Genomic DNA, 16,443 nt, shown 5'->3' with positions numbered 1-16,443 from the left:
TATATGGTGTGTGTGTGGGGGGGGGGGGGGAGGGTGAGAGATTGTGGTGAAGAATAACTCAGTACACTATAGTTGTTCTCCATAGTGTATTGTTAAATTGCCACTTACATTGAAGTAGGATAGGCTGGTATCGTTGATATGTAAAAGAATGAGTATGAGAAACATTTGGTTAATATTAAAGTAACCAGAAGATATCCATATTCTCTTACTCCGCAAGGGGTTACTTGTTATGCTGAGTTTAATATCGAAGACGATAAAACTCGAAAAGATTTTTTGAGGACTCTGGATGAACACCGAGAACTTCTTGTGATAAAAATGCTGGAAATGTACGTCAAGTCTGAAGACGTTCGGAATATTGAGGTTCCGCAAAATAAGGATAACCCTCAATCATCGAGTGGTATTTTTGTAGCAGTTTTATACGAACAGGTTCCGTTTGAAAGAGTTTGGCCAGATCTAAACTTATCTCCATGGACGAATGAGGAGCGAGGACATAATTTCTCCCCAACTTTACATAATCCACACGCCGAGTGGTAAATTTCAATTTTCCTTTGTCTTAGTATATTTTTTTTATGTATCATATTCGTACTAACACTCATATATTCCAAAGGGGGTACCGTCCATATATGAATTTATAAGCTATGAACCAACGGACAGTTGGAATATGTCCAATTTTGGTATTTTGGATCATGGTGGTCCATCCTGGAGTCATCAGCAACTCGATAATGTGCATTATGGGATTTCAACAGAGTATGAATTGTAAGTTAAAAGTTAATATACAATGTTGGGATGAATTTGAGAAATTCATTATTTTATTGGTTGTGCAGTGAAAACGAGCAACTAGAAGGTCCTGTCATTACTCAGTTGCCCGAACACAATATATATAATTAGGATTTGGCAGATGCACAGAGTCAGGAAGATGATAATAATTTTGACAACAACGCTGATGAGTCTGGAGATGATACATCCTTCCATGATGAGGAAACACGATTTACTAATGAGATTGAGAATGAGCAACCTGATTTGCCGAGGGACCATGATGCCACCAATGAGCATGCTCCATATATGCATACTTCACCTCCTGTTAGACCTAGAGTATACAAGTCCCATGTGTCCCTTCATTCAAGGGTGATTGCCTACTTTGATCAGTTGCCCAGTATGTCGGATGTGAATTCCCTCACAAGGGATCTTGATGACATTCGAACAGCAATGTGGGATGAATCTAGACTAACGGTGCTATCAAAGGATATGCTTTTTGCTAATAAAGCTCACCTTAGCAGGGTGGCGCGAATGTACAACATAAAAGAGTATCGTGAGATTGAAGTTTATGAGTCATATTCGGAAGTATATACAGTTATTTGTTGTAGATGGTTTCAAGGTTGTAGATGGATATTGCGTGCGAGAAAGTTAAAAACAAATATGTGGATTGTGGGGAAATACATTGGCGCCCACACTTGTGATATGGGTACAGTTAGTGAGAATCATTTTAACTTAAATGTTGACTTGATTTCTCTTGTCTTGATTTTACACATTGAATCGTCCATAAGGTACAAAATTAAAGAGTGTATAATATTTGTCCACCATGTATATGGTCGTACCATTACCAAAAGAAAGGTATTTCTCGGGCGTAAATGTGTGTTTGAGATTGTTTATGGTAATTGGAATAAGTCATTTGCCGCTCTACCCAGGTACATGGCTGTTTTGCAACACTTTAACCCCAGACTGTTGTTGAATGGAAGCTTGAGTGGAGACTGAGAATAGCAGAATTCATATTTAGATATGTGTTCTGGACATTTAAACCAACCATTGATGGTTTTTTGCATTGTCGGCCGGTAATCTCCATAGACGACACTCATGCCTATGAAAAATATGATATTAAGATGATCGCCGTTGTAGTAGATGCTAATGGAAGCATTTTCCCCTTGCATTTGCTATTTGTGCCAATGAAAGTCAGAGACTTGGACATGGTTTTTGAACCACTTGAAGGAGCACGTTGTCAGACAACGTTCAGGTATTTGTCTAATATTTGATCGACATAGTGGAATTTTAAGTTCTGTACAAACTTTGGATGCCTGGCAGGAATCATATGCATACCACCATTACTATGTTAGGCAAGACCAAATTTCAGTGGGCTCATCCGAATAAGAGCTTGCATGATTTAATATGGATGACTGCAACAGATCATCAAGAGTGTAAATTCAGGAGGCGAATGGAATTGATTATGCAGGAAGACCTAGAAGATTATCGTTGGTTGATAAGTGGACTTTGCATAAGGATGGTGGTAGAAGATGGGGAATTTTGACTACAAACGTGTTAGAGTATTTCAACGGGTTGTTGAAGTCTGCCCGTGGATTGTCTATCACTGTCATGATGCGGATGTCATTCAAGTAAATGGCGGAGAGGTTTGTTGAAAGATCCCGAAGTGCATTGTCCTTGTTGGAAAAGGGTGTTCAATTTATGCCACAACCGATGAAACGATTTGAGAAATATAGGAAACGAGCACAGTGGCATACATTTTTGTAGTATTGCAACGAGCGGAATATTTTTGAAGTTTGCACTAGTCTGCATCAAAACCGCGAGAATAATACCCACATCATCAATGAATCCAGAATATTATGTTCGTGTGGGAAATGGTAGATCTATCACTTGCCATGAAGTACTTTCAACATACATGTTTTGCGGTGACGAGGTATGTTGATAAAAAATATAGCGTTGCTGCATACATAAACACCTATAGTGGCCACTTGTAACCAGTGGGTGCTGAGCATTATTGGCCGCCAGAACCACTTAAAATAGTATGTAACAAGGATAATGTGCGTCACCGGAAAGTGCAAAAAGGAACGCAGATACGAAATCAAATGGATATTAGTGATACCGTTTATGCGCGTAAACATGGTATATGTTTCCAAACAGGACACGATCACCGTAGATGTCCTTCAGTTGGTTTGGAAAGTGGTGGTAATTCAGCTCCCGGTGGTAGTTCATCCAATGTGCCCAATTTTTAAGGATAAACTTAGTGTTTTGTTGCAGTATTTTTGTTGTACTAAATGTTTGTAATGGTGTTGTTTGTAACATTTATGAAATAAAATTAAGTTTCCAATAGGCTTAAATCTAATTGACATTTAGCATTGAAGATTTAATACAACAACTAAAAATAACTTCAACAAATAAATAACGATTTTCATTTGCCATTATCGTCATTGTCTAACTCTATTTTATTGTCATTGTCTTCATCTTCTTCGTCAATACCTTGTATTCATTCGTCCAGACCGAGGACATCATAATCTAGGCCCTAGTTGACACACATTTCTCGTATTTCATCGCTATCATCAATAAGACCACTTGCTTGATTTCTACAACAATATGGGACTCCTACGTCCAACGTCTGCGGTAGAAACTTAGGTAGTCTCTCTCACTCGACAACTATTGGAAATACATGATAATTAATGTCTCTATGCAATTTTTCAGTTTTTAATAAATCCCAATACTGATCCGCCGTTACTTGCAGGTAGTTAAGATCATCCAGTGCATGATGAACGACTAATGCCTTTTCTATCTCTAAAATCTCCTTCATCAAATGCCGAATCACTTCTGGTTCATCTTTGTGTGTGTTTGTTTGGAAGGTTGCAGATAGTGCCTGTGGTACAACTAGCCCATGCCAATGGCATAGTACTTCATAATCACATTTTTTTGAGTAAAGGGGAATTCATTGTAGTTTTTCACCCCAAATTCGCATACCTTCGGGTTTTGTAGAATGTGCTTCCACCTCAATAATGTGCCTTGCAACTTTGAGATCAGTGTGTATATTGATAGACTTATTTTCCAAGGGACGTAGAACACCATACCACTTGTCATCCATCAAATCAGCATAGCAACCTAGCATATTTTTTTCAAGGTAGGGATCAATTGTGTTATGACGTGTTCCATGTGGATCTGTTGAACTACCTTCATCTTTTTGCCTCTTCTTAAATCACTTATTAAATGTTAGTGGTATTTCAAAAATAGATGTTGTAATGGTTCTTGAAATAGTTTTTGATTACTGAAATGTTAGTTCAACTTAAAAAGAACTAAACTGCACGAACTTCTATGTTAAACGTAGCGCATCACCAATATGTGTTATGTGTATTGTCATGTCGATCTGAAAAGGCTGCACTGACTTGTACCGTAAAGAATCATTAGCACGTGAAACGTAGCGCATCACCAATATACATTAAGGGGTCGTTTGGTAGGGTGCATAAGAATAATGTTGAATAGGGTGTATTAGTAATGCTGGTATTAGTTATGCTTGCATTAGTTATGCTTGCATTAGTTATGCTGACATATTTCTTATCCATTGTTTGGTTTGATGTATTAAAGCATTGCACAGTTTCTAAAAGAATTGTTTGTTTACAAAAATGCCTTCAAAACTAGTCCACACCCTAACTTTTTAAAAGAAACATATGTTGAGAAATGTTTTTATATGAAAAAGTTTTAAAACAATTATTTTATTTGTCTACCTATATTGTAAAATAAAATTAAATATTTATTTATAAAAAAAGAAATATGCTAAGTATATATTTATTTACTAGGGATATAATTTTATTTCTCACTATTTGGATTATTTTGAACTTGAATTAATATATTAACTAGCATATTTTAATCAAGCATAAATTTTGAAGGACAATTTTGTCTTTAACTAAGCTAATGCATGCATTAAAACCCATTGCATTGCTAATACCATTGTTTTCTATGCATTAGTTATGCATAGGATAATACCAAATAAGATGTATAACTAGTGCTTGCATAACTAATGCATAGGTTCAAAATGTCTACCAAACAATGTATTATTAATACACAAAGCTAATGCATGCATTAGCTTATCTAATGCATCCTACCAAATGACCACTAAGTGTATTGTCATGTTGACCTGAAAAAGTTATTAACTTGAAAAAGTTACACCGACTTGTACCGTAAAGAATTATTAGCACGCGAAATGTAGAGCATCACCAATATGCGTTATGTAACGTAAAATCACTATTAGCTGCCAATAAAACCCCAGCGCATTTTGCATTATTATTTGCGGCGTAACCAAACAAAGAAAACAACTTTCCATAAATTTTTCAAGTTCGAGCATTACGACATGTCTGGACGCAATGAAGTACCAAGGTTTTACTGTGGTAAACGTGCGATTTTAAATCCATGTTGGCCAAATTACGATCTAGGACGCAGACATTAGATGTGTAAACAAGTTGTAAGTTATTATTATTGAAAGTTATGTTGGTTAATAGATTATTTATAATATGTTAATTAATAGTCTTTTGTTGACATCCCCAATTGTAGGACGAAAATCAATGTAGTTTTGAAGAACAGTATGATGAACTCATTAACTAGGACTACAAGGCACTCCAGATCTTGAAACTTCAATCTTTTAGTTTTGGAATCTGACCGGTAAGTATGAACTCCAGATCTTGAAACTCCAAGAATAACTTGCGACAATGAAGGAGAAACTAAAAGAAGCAGAAGAAAAAAATAATCGATTGGAACAAAAATGTCACGACCCATTTTCTGAACAAGCCGGGACCGGCACTCGATCACTAAACATGACCGAGCAGACCATCTCTGCTTATCAAATCTATTATAACCTCAAACTTTATATGCCACAAGGCACTACTGTAACCAAACACTTTTAAATATTTAAATATCTAAAATAAGCCAACTTCAAAGCTTTATTCATAGTAACCAATAAAATGCTGCTAAGTTATTATCAAAAATATCTGAATCTTAACCCAACGACTATGTCTATGAAGCCTCTACTGATAAACTGACGCACTGCTCAGGACATGAGATTTCCTGGCCAGTTCTCTAAGTAACAAAGAAATAACTAAATAAAGATGACTCTAAGGAATACTCCACGAACAGAAGCGGAGCTCACCAATAGTACTGGAAGAGAAGGAAGTCCTAACTCGTAGCCTGCTCGCCTGCAAATCCGGTTCCTACGTTGTACCGCAGACCAACGTAGGTTCCCAAAAGAGAACGTCAGTACTATCCATTGTACTCAGTGAGTCTCAACAACGGGGGCGAAACTTTAATAACATATACATTATGAGCAAATGTTCTAAATGCATGTAAAACATAAAGCTTATAAGAATAATTCTAAATAATTGCATAATAGCAGTTTATGAATATTCTTAAAGAAATTCTTTTCTTTTTCCTTCTTATAAAAAAAATACTTCACTTTATACTTTGGGAGTTCCAACTATCCTGACTTAATTCTGTCTCAGTCACCGTGTGATCAGCACGGGTTCGATCCCAACCTGATCGAATAGGCCCAATCCACGAGGTGGCACTCGCTTCATGATTCTCAGCGCTCATGTCTCATACCTTAGCATGGATAAGTAAGTTCTCAGCACGAGACCCTCGGTTCGTGTGCTCCCTACTTTGGCACAAGTAGTTTCAGGAAGTCAACACCTTAGTCAGGACCCTAGGCCTGGACGATGACCCCTTCTCAGAATAAAGGATACTCCCCAAAAATCTTTTCTTTCTAAAACTTCTTCTTGTGACTTTTCAAGTCTAAATCTTTTATACATACTCCTACTGGTATCCTTAAATGTAAGGCATGACAAAAGAATGAAAGAAACATTCAAAAGTATTTATAAAGGTTCTTGATCCATCATGAATTTTCAACATGAAAATGGCATATAAGAATAACATAAAAATCTAAAATTTATGCACATATATCCAAATAATCATCTAAACTTTAGCTAGAAAATAATTCTAAGCTAATATGTACTTACTACTTCCATTAAGTATATATTAACTCTTTTATGCAATTCATCAAGCACCTTGTGTGCGTACTTTTGTGAGTTAAACCACTTTAGTAGAGAGTTATATCAACTCACCTCAAAACTTCTCGAGCCAATACGTAGACCCCAGTCCAACTGACACCAGTCAAACAATCGATTCTACAACAACCAATGCATTTTAATCAGTTTTAAAGTTTCACACCTAAACGTGAAATTTGTTGTTGATATAGAGGAAGAAGGAAATTAACTATTCTATTCTTACCTACTACTACTTTAAGATAATTGAGAATAGGAAATTCTATGTACCTGAGTTTAAGAATTAGTGATTGGTAAGAACCCTAAAATTTTATTTGCCTGCATGAGTACCTGCTAGGACATGTTCTGTTTTTGTTTTGTGCACAGAAGTCCTTTGCTCTAGTTCCCTGTAACCCCTCTTTCCCAAGGCTTAAGGCTTAAGGCTTTAAGCCTTCTTATTTTCCCTACAATAGGCAGATCCACTCAATGGGCTTTAAGCCCAATTCTTACGTCACTTTGTTTTTTTATTCAATCTTTTTTTTTGGACTTAACAAATATTTAATGGTACCAACTTTCAATAATTAATAATATTAAAACTATTAATATTTTCCTAATTGCAGATCCAATTATATATATATATATATATATATATATATATATATATATATATATATATATATATTTCACTATAGGCAAGATAAAAATAATAAAAATAGTAATAATTTAGTTCTATAGTTAGCGTGTCTCGAAACTTTTATAATTTGAGGAGTGTTACAATCTTCCCTCTTTAAAAACATTCATCCTCGAATGTTGCTAGGGCCTTATTCTTAAGCTAACAATCATCCCTTAGGTCCTTGATCCTCTTAAGTTTTCTTAGCACTACTCACTTTTCCAAGGGACTCAACATTTTGGCTAACTCCTTAAATTTTCAAAAATTTCGGCAGAGTTTTCCTTGTAAATTGGACTATCCAAAAAAATATCCCTGTCACAAATACCATAACTATACCAACAACAACCAAATATACCATAACAGGCCATTCATAGGCACCATATACATCTCATAAATTAATTACTCACACTCCGGCAAGGAGGTACCACAATAACTAACAAGAATCTAAAGCACAACAACTTTAGCACAAGTAAATCACTTTAATGAATTAAACATACTACGACATAAACTAAATTACTACAACAACTAACTATAATCTTGAAAGGATAGAAATACTTGCTAACTTGTATTTAAATAATTAAAATATAAATGTAAAACCAAACTTAGGTTCACCTACCTTGTTACTCAAATAAATAAGGATACTTCTTCCTCATATCTTCCTCGACCTCCCACGTAGCTTCTTTTGAATCATGATTACTCCACAAAACTTTTACCGATGCTATATCTTTTGTTCTCAACTTTCTTACTTGTCTATCGAGGATTTCTATAGGTACCTCTTCATAAGTCAAAACTTCTTTAATTTCTATGGTATCGACAGGTATTATATGCGACTAATCATGAATGTACTTTCTAAGCATAGACACATGAAAGACAGGATGAACAGAGGACAACTCAACGGGTAGCACTAGCTTATAAGCCACGTTTCCTTTCTTTTCTAGAATTTCATAAGGTCCGATAAATCTAGGGCTAAGTTTCCCTTTCTTACCAAACCTCATAACTCCTTTCATTGGTGAAACTTTCAAAAACACCTTATCACCAACCATGAACTCTAACTCATGATGCCTCTTGTCAGAATAAGACTTTTGACGACTCTAAGCCGCTTTAAGTCTTTCTCTAATTATCTAAACTTTCTCCAAGGCCTCACAAACAAACTTTGGACCAATCAACGGCACCTCTACTGGTTCAAACCAGCCCACTGGAGACCTATATCTCCGCCCATACAACGCTTCATAAGGAGCCATGCCAATGCTGGCCTGATAGTTGTTATTGTAAGCAAATTCTATAAGTGGCAAGTGATTATCCCAATTACCTCCAAAATCTATAACACACGCACGCAACATATCTTCGAGAGTCTGAATGGTCCTTTCTGCTTGGCCATCGGTCTGTGGATGAAAAACGGTGCTTAAATTGACCTTGGTACCTAATCTCTTATGAAATGCCTGCCAAAAATGCGTTGTGAACTGAGGGCCTCTGTCAGATATGATTGAAACTGGAGTACCATGCAATCAGACTATTTCTTTGATGTACAACGACACATACTGCTCTGCGAAATCTGTCGTCTTTACTGGTAGGAAATGCGCGGACTTTGTCAATCGGTCTATAATAACCCAAATTGAATCATGTTTACAACTCAATTAATAATATTAAAACTATTAATATTTTCCTAATTGCAGATCCAATTATATATATATATATATATATATATATATATATATATATATATATATATATATATATATATATATATATATATTTCACTATAGGCAAGATAAAAATAATAAAAATAGTAATAATTTAGTTCTATAGTTAGCGTGTCTCGAAACTTTTATAATTTGAGGAGTCTTACAATCTTCCCTCCTTACATTCGTCCTCGAATAGTGACTAAACAAACACATGGATGTGTTAAGTGTAGTTTTTTATTTTTATGTTGTACGTGTCATGTATTATCTGTAATTTTTAACGAATTTAAATTTATGTTAATCTGTCTTATTATTTTGTGTTCTAGTTTTAAACTAATAAATAACCCGAAAAATGAAAACACATACGCAAATTATGCAAAACATCAATAATTTTACTATTAGATATTTAATGTCATATATACAACTCAAAATACATATAAATGAGTCCCACAACCTGTATGCTTTAAAGATTGGCTGGACAGAGGCGCATATCATCCCGCCCAATTACGCTATCAGGATCATCCTCATTATGTTGCCTCTTCATCGGATGATGCACTACAGAATGATCGTCAGTAAGGCTAGCAGGCTCAGTAGAAGCGGCCGTTGGGCCATCAGTAACCTACAAAATATTAATATATTTAGTATATGAAATATAGAATACTAACGAACGTGTTAGCAAATTTTTTTTTAGTCATACCATGGTCTCAGCGAGCTCCTGAATAAGATCATTCGTCTCCGGCAAGCGAGTATAGCACAATGTGGCCTCCGTGACGGGTGATGACGAAATCTTTAAAAAAATATAAACACTTTAGATATTACTGACTAATCTATAAGGTAAAAACAAATTGAATTGATAGTAATACAAACAAACCTGCGCCTGAGTAACCACACAATGCTCTATGGGAACTCCGAGGTGCACTGTAGTAGATGTAGGTTGTGACATCTCAACCCGATATGATGTCTCCTTATCTGTGCCTGAAAGATCCTTAGAATCCCTCAATGATGAGCCATAACTCAGTCGTCGCCTGATAATTGTAGATTTTGATCACTTATTAGTATCTTTTTACTTTAGTTTTAGTCTGAAAGTATTGATTTATGTTCCCAAAACTAATGAAAGTGTGTAAATTGTAGGAACGTTGGAAATTTGGGCTCTTATGAAGAAATCTGACTCAAAAGGAGTGTTTTGACTCACAAGGCAGAAAAGGGCACAATACACAAGAAGTGCGGTTCGCAAAGGTATTTCTGCAGTCGCAGAAGCAAGTGCGGACTGTAGAATTCCCTCGCGGTCGCAGAACTGGTGAAGAAGCCCAGCGGTACTTCAAGCAGAAGTGCAGACCGCACATGAATTGTGTTGCGCAAAACATGGTCTGCACTGACAAGAATTCAAAAAGTTTAGAGATTGTGAAAATGACCAAGACTGAAGCCTTGCCTAAAGTGCGGACCGCACAAGAATTTTGCAGCCGCAGACCAAACAGCGCGACTACAAAATCTAGTTCCTTGTAAGACCAAGCAATATGCGGACCGCACATGGAATTGTGTGGTCGCGGAACTTCTCGAGGGGCATTTTTTTCAGCAAATTTTGGACCACTACAAATAGATGGGAATCACATTTTTAGATCAGGTTTTGAAGTTCAAGCAGGTGTAGCCATTGTAGTTTTCCATTTTAGGAAATTTGTGATCATTTTGGGATAAAAACATCATAGTTTATCATTTTAGTCTTATATTATGAGTTTAATTAGTATTTGTTCTTCTCTTTCTTCATTTTCTTCTATGAGTAGCTAGACATTTACAAGGGCTATGACCCAACCCTAGTGTATAAATCTTATGGGTATTTAATTTAATGCTTGTTTATGATTGGTGTTTATTATTTGGCCTTGGTTATACTTTAATTTTAGAATTAATAGTTGCAAATATTGATTCATGCCTTTTTGACTTGGTCTTTAATTAAGAAAGAGGGACCTAGACTAGAAAAAGTTGGCTAACAAGAAATTGGGTTACTTGAGGATTTGATTAGCCTAATTAAAAAGTTTGAACTAGAGATAGGAAAAACCCGACTTGAGCTCATATCAACTATTTAGCATGATACTCATTTGGACTTGAGAAAACCAAATTGGGCAAAATTACTCTATGACCGAGAGATGTTGAGTGGATAACATAGAGTTGAGAACTATAATACACCCCGATCTATAAAATAAGTGTTTACATACTTAACCCATTAGACGAACACCTAGGTGAAGGTCACATCTATAGACTTTTTAACCATTTGGTAAAAATAACAAAAATAATCACTCGCCTTCTAATTTCTTCTCATTAGTTTAGAATTGTTAGTGTTAATTTAGAAGTAGAAAATAAAATCCCTTATTTGGAAGTGAAATTTAGTTATTTTAATTACTCTCATCAAGTGTACATCCTGACATCCATATTAAACTCCCTGTGGAAATCGACCCCAGCTCTTGTTAGGTACTATTCTTTCAACAACTGTTTCCACTCACTATTGAGTAGGATTGGACGTGGATTAATTTTTGGCATCATTATCAGAGATTTAAAATGGAGTTAGCTATATATTTGAGTGTGTTTTTGGAATATCTTCTTTCCCTTCCACGTTACTAACCTTTTTAAGAAATTATAGGTAAAAACATGGCGAACAATGATCTTGGAAATTTTCCTTTAAGGGAATTGGACGACGATGAGGAATAAGTAGAGGAGGTACCTTTTGAGCCTTAAGCCAATTGGAGCCGGGTACCACATGAAAACGTGCCCGTTCCACCCCCACCTCCATAACGAACGGCTCCACACCGGATATTGCCCAACGAAGGTTATGCTTGTGCAATAGTCCCTCCTCATATTAGGGTAGACAACTTCCAAATCACCAATGTGATGCTCACTTTGCTTGAGAAACGGGGCTTCTTTACCGGTGCTCCAACTCAAAATTCTTATAAACATTTGACGGGCTTTGTTGATACATGTTGGGCGAGCAAGCAAACTAATGCTTCCGAGGATGCATTGAGGCTAAGGTTTTTCCCTTCTTTTTACGGGGGAAAGCTTTAGATTGTTTGGAAAGATTGCCGAACCATTCAATTCACACTTAGGATGAGTTGGCGTAAAAATTCATTGCTAAGTTTTTCTCTCCTGGGCATATGGCTACATTTCGAGATGAGATCTTGGCATTCAAGCAAGACCTGAATGAACCACTACACGAAATATGGGAGCGCTATAGAACAATGGTTAAGGAATGTCCCAACAATGATATGACAAAATACAGGATTCAACAAACCTTTTATCGTGGTATTAACACAACCAACCAATGTGTAGTGAATCAACTAGCCTGTGGGAACTTTATGACTACGCCTTATGGGGAGGCGTGTGAAATCTTGGATGAGATGGCGGAAATGTTGTCGGCTTGGCAATCCCGGGCCAATGTTCCGCAAGGTGATCCGAATATGATCCACCTTCACAAAGAATTGCAAGACCATGGGCAAGCCATTATCGAATTGACCACTACCATGATTCAACTAGCAAATGCCCAACTAAATCAAGTGCAAGCTCTTAATCAAGTTAATGCTATGGAGAGAGTGAATGTGTTGGTGAATGAGAGGAGGAACAAAGGTGCAAACTCGAGTGGAGAACTATGTACAAGATGATGGTGGTTTTGAGTAAGATGATTCTTATAATGAACAATTTTCAAGGTCAAAGAAACAACTTCCAAGGCCCAAACCAACAACAATGGCGACCACAAAACAATCATGGCAGTTGGAATTCTAACAAACAAGGGAATTCTCATACCAAAAACAATCAAGGAAAATGGAGTGGAAACAACCAAGGAAATTGGGGAGGCAACAATCAAGGTGGATAGAGTAACATTCAAGAAAATTGGGAATCGGGTTTTCAAATGCCCCCAATATATCAACAATCGAGAAATCCACCTCCTTATCCTTCCCATGGTTCAAGTTCTTCAAACAACGAGATGGGACGTATTAAAAGTATGTCCAAGCAAATGATGGAAAATAATGCTGATTCTGATGCCCAACTTGCCTCACACAACACATCAATCCGCAATCTAGAAGTTCAAACGGGGCAAATCTCTCAATCTTTAAATTCTCGTCCTAAAGGGGCACTACCAAGTGATACGATGGTAAACCCAAAAGGCAGTAACAATACGGGGCATGCCGTGGCGGTTATCATAAGAAGTGAAAGAGGCAGGAATGCACCCACCTCAAGTGGAATGCGACTTGTTGATGATGATCAAGTGATGCAAGAAGAAGAGATCCCGAATAATGTTGTTCAACCTAATGAGAAAGTTCAGATTGATATTGATGATAGTGTGGAAGAGACTCAAGAGGAGGTGAACCCGTCTAGGGAACACATTATTGACATACCGTAGCCGGTAGTGTAAAAGTCTATGCATAATTGCCTAAGACTCCATTTCTATACCCCCAAAGACTTTCCAAGCAAAATGGTGAGAATCAATTCAAGAAGTTAGTTCAAATGATGAAGAGTCTTTCAATCAATGTGCCATTGGTCGAAGCTTTGGAACAAATGCCCGGTTATGCAAAGTTTATGAAAGATATTGTGATAAAGAAGCGGTCAATGAATTTTGAGACCATCAAAGTCATTCATCAAATGAGTACAATTGTTCATTCAATGGCTCCTATGTTGGAGGATCCCGGTACTTTCACGATTCCTTGTACAATGGGAAGTGTCGAGTTTGCTAAAGCTCTTTGTGATCTTGGGGCAAGTATAAATTTGATGCCCTTTTCGGTTTTCAAGACTTTATGGATTGGGCAACCAAGGCCTACCGCTATGAGATTGCAAATGGCCTATTATACCATGAAGAGGCCATTGGGTATGATTAAAGATGTTTTGGTTCGGGTTGATAAATTCATTCCTCCAGCGGATTTTGTCATTCTAGATTGTGAGGTTGATTAGAGGTGCCAATTATTCTTGTGAGACCTTTCCTTGCTATGGATAAGGCTATTTGCGATGTTAAGGCCGGAGAACTCACTTTCCGGGTTGGTGATGAAAAAGTGGTATTCCATGTGTGTATGTCCATGCGACAACCAAATAGCAATGAGGTGTGTTCTTTTGTGGATTTGGTGACCGATGTCATTGTTGATGATACAAGTGCTACAATCAATGTTGGTGATATGTTGGAGGTCGTCTTGCTTAATTATGATGATGACGAGATGGATGTCTTCATGGAATGTGTGAACTTTTTGCAAGGAATGAGGTTGTACAACTATGCACCCTAAAAATTGTCCTTGGATCTTGAAAATAGGAAGACTCCTTCTATAAAGCCTTCTATTGAAGAGCCAACTACCTTGGAGTTGAAGCCATTGCCTCTATATCTTTGGTATGAATTTCTTGGCCATTGTTCTACTTTATCAGTTATTCTTCCTCTTATTTGACTAACATGCAGGTAGATTCCACATTGGCAATGCTACAAAAGAGGAAGAAGGCTATTGGGTGGACCTTGGCAGATATTCGGGGTACAAGCCCTGCCTTTTGCATGTATAAGATAAAGTTGGAGGATGGTGCTAAACCATCTATTAAACATCAAAGACGACTAAATGAGGCTATGAAAGAAGTTGTGAAGAAGGAGATTATCAAGTGGTTGGATGCCGGGGTTGTCTACCCCATCTTCGATAGTTCATGGACTTCTCCGGTTCAATTTATCCCAAAGAAGGGGGCATGACGGTGGTCACCAATGATAATAATGAATTAATTCCTACAAGAACAGTGACCGGTTTGAGGGTATGTATGGATTAACGCAAGCTCAACAAAGTCACAAGAAAGGATCACTTTCCACTTCTTTTCTTAGATCAAATGCTCGATAGATTGGTCGGCCGTGCTTTCTATTGTTTCCTTGATGGGTACTCGGGATACCAAAAAATTCTCATTGCTCCGTAAGACCAAGAGAAAACAACCTTTACATGTCCCTATGGTACTTTTGCTTTCAAGCGGATTCCATTTGGTTTGTATAATACACCGACAACTTTTTAAAGGTGTATGTTGGCTATTTTCACGGACATGGTAGAGGACTACCTTGAAGTTTTCATGGATGACTTCTCGGTGGTTGGGGATTCTTTTGATGATTGTCTTGCAAATTTGGACAAAGTGTTGGCTAGACGTGAAGAAACTAATTTGGTACTCAATTGGGAGAAATGCCATTTTTATGGTTGAGGAAGGTATTGTCCTTGCCATAAAATCTCAAGGAATGGTATTGAAGTTGACAAAGTAAAGATTGAGGCGATTTCTAACCTTCCACCCCAACTTCGGTGAAGAGCGTGCGGAGTTTCTTAGGCCATGCAGGTTTTTAGCGGGGCTTTATCAAAGATTTCTCTAAGGTGGTGAACCCGTTGTGCAAGCTTCTTGAGAAGGATGCCATGTTTAATTTCAATGATAATTGCATGAGAGCTTTTTAATTGTTGAATCTCAAGTTGACAACTACTCCCATCATCACTGCTCCAAATTGGAGTGTGCCTTTAAACTCATATGTGATGCAAGTGACGTAGCGATTAGGGCTGTTTTGGGGAAATGTATCAACAAGATTTTCCATCTGGTCTACTGTGCTAGTAAGACCATGAATATTGCCCAATACAACTATACCGTTACAGAGTAATAGATCCTTGCTATTATGTTTAAAATTGAGAAGTTCCACCCATACTTGATGGGTGCAAAGGTTATTGTCCACACGGATCATGCGGCGTTTCGTTATCCTATGACTAAAAAGGACTCCAAAGCTCAATTGATGAAATGGGTGCTCTTGTTACAAGAATTTGAGATTGACATCCAAGGTAAGAAAGGTAGTGAAAACCAAGTGGCGGACCACTTGTCTTGTTTGGAGGAGGAGGGAAGGCCGCATGATGGCCTTGAAATCAATGACTCTTTTCCTGATAAGCAACTTTTGGCAATTTCAATGAAAGAGGTGCCATGGTTCATGGACTTAGCAAATTTACTTGTGTGTGGAATCATTCCGGATGAGTTCTCTTCAAGCCAAAAGAAAAATCTCAAAAGGGATTGTCGATATTATTATTCGGATAAACCATACCTTTTACAATATTTTTATGGATGGGGTGATTAGGAGGCGTGTATCAAAAGAAGAGCAAGGTGATATTCTTGGGGCTTGTCATTCTTCGCCATATGGTGTTCATCATGGTGGAGCAAGATTGACAGCCAAATGCTTACTTGTGGTTTCTATTGGCCCACTCTTTACAAGGATGCTAGTGAGTTATTGAAAAGATGTGATGAATGTCAACGGGCCGGTAGAATCTCAAAGAGAAATGAAATACCTCTCACAATC

Source organism: Nicotiana tabacum, chromosome 8, assembly GCF_000715075.1.
Source record: "Nicotiana tabacum cultivar K326 chromosome 8, ASM71507v2, whole genome shotgun sequence".
NCBI classification, from domain to species: Eukaryota; Viridiplantae; Streptophyta; class Magnoliopsida; order Solanales; family Solanaceae; genus Nicotiana; species Nicotiana tabacum.
This window is presented reverse-complemented; position numbering follows the sequence as displayed.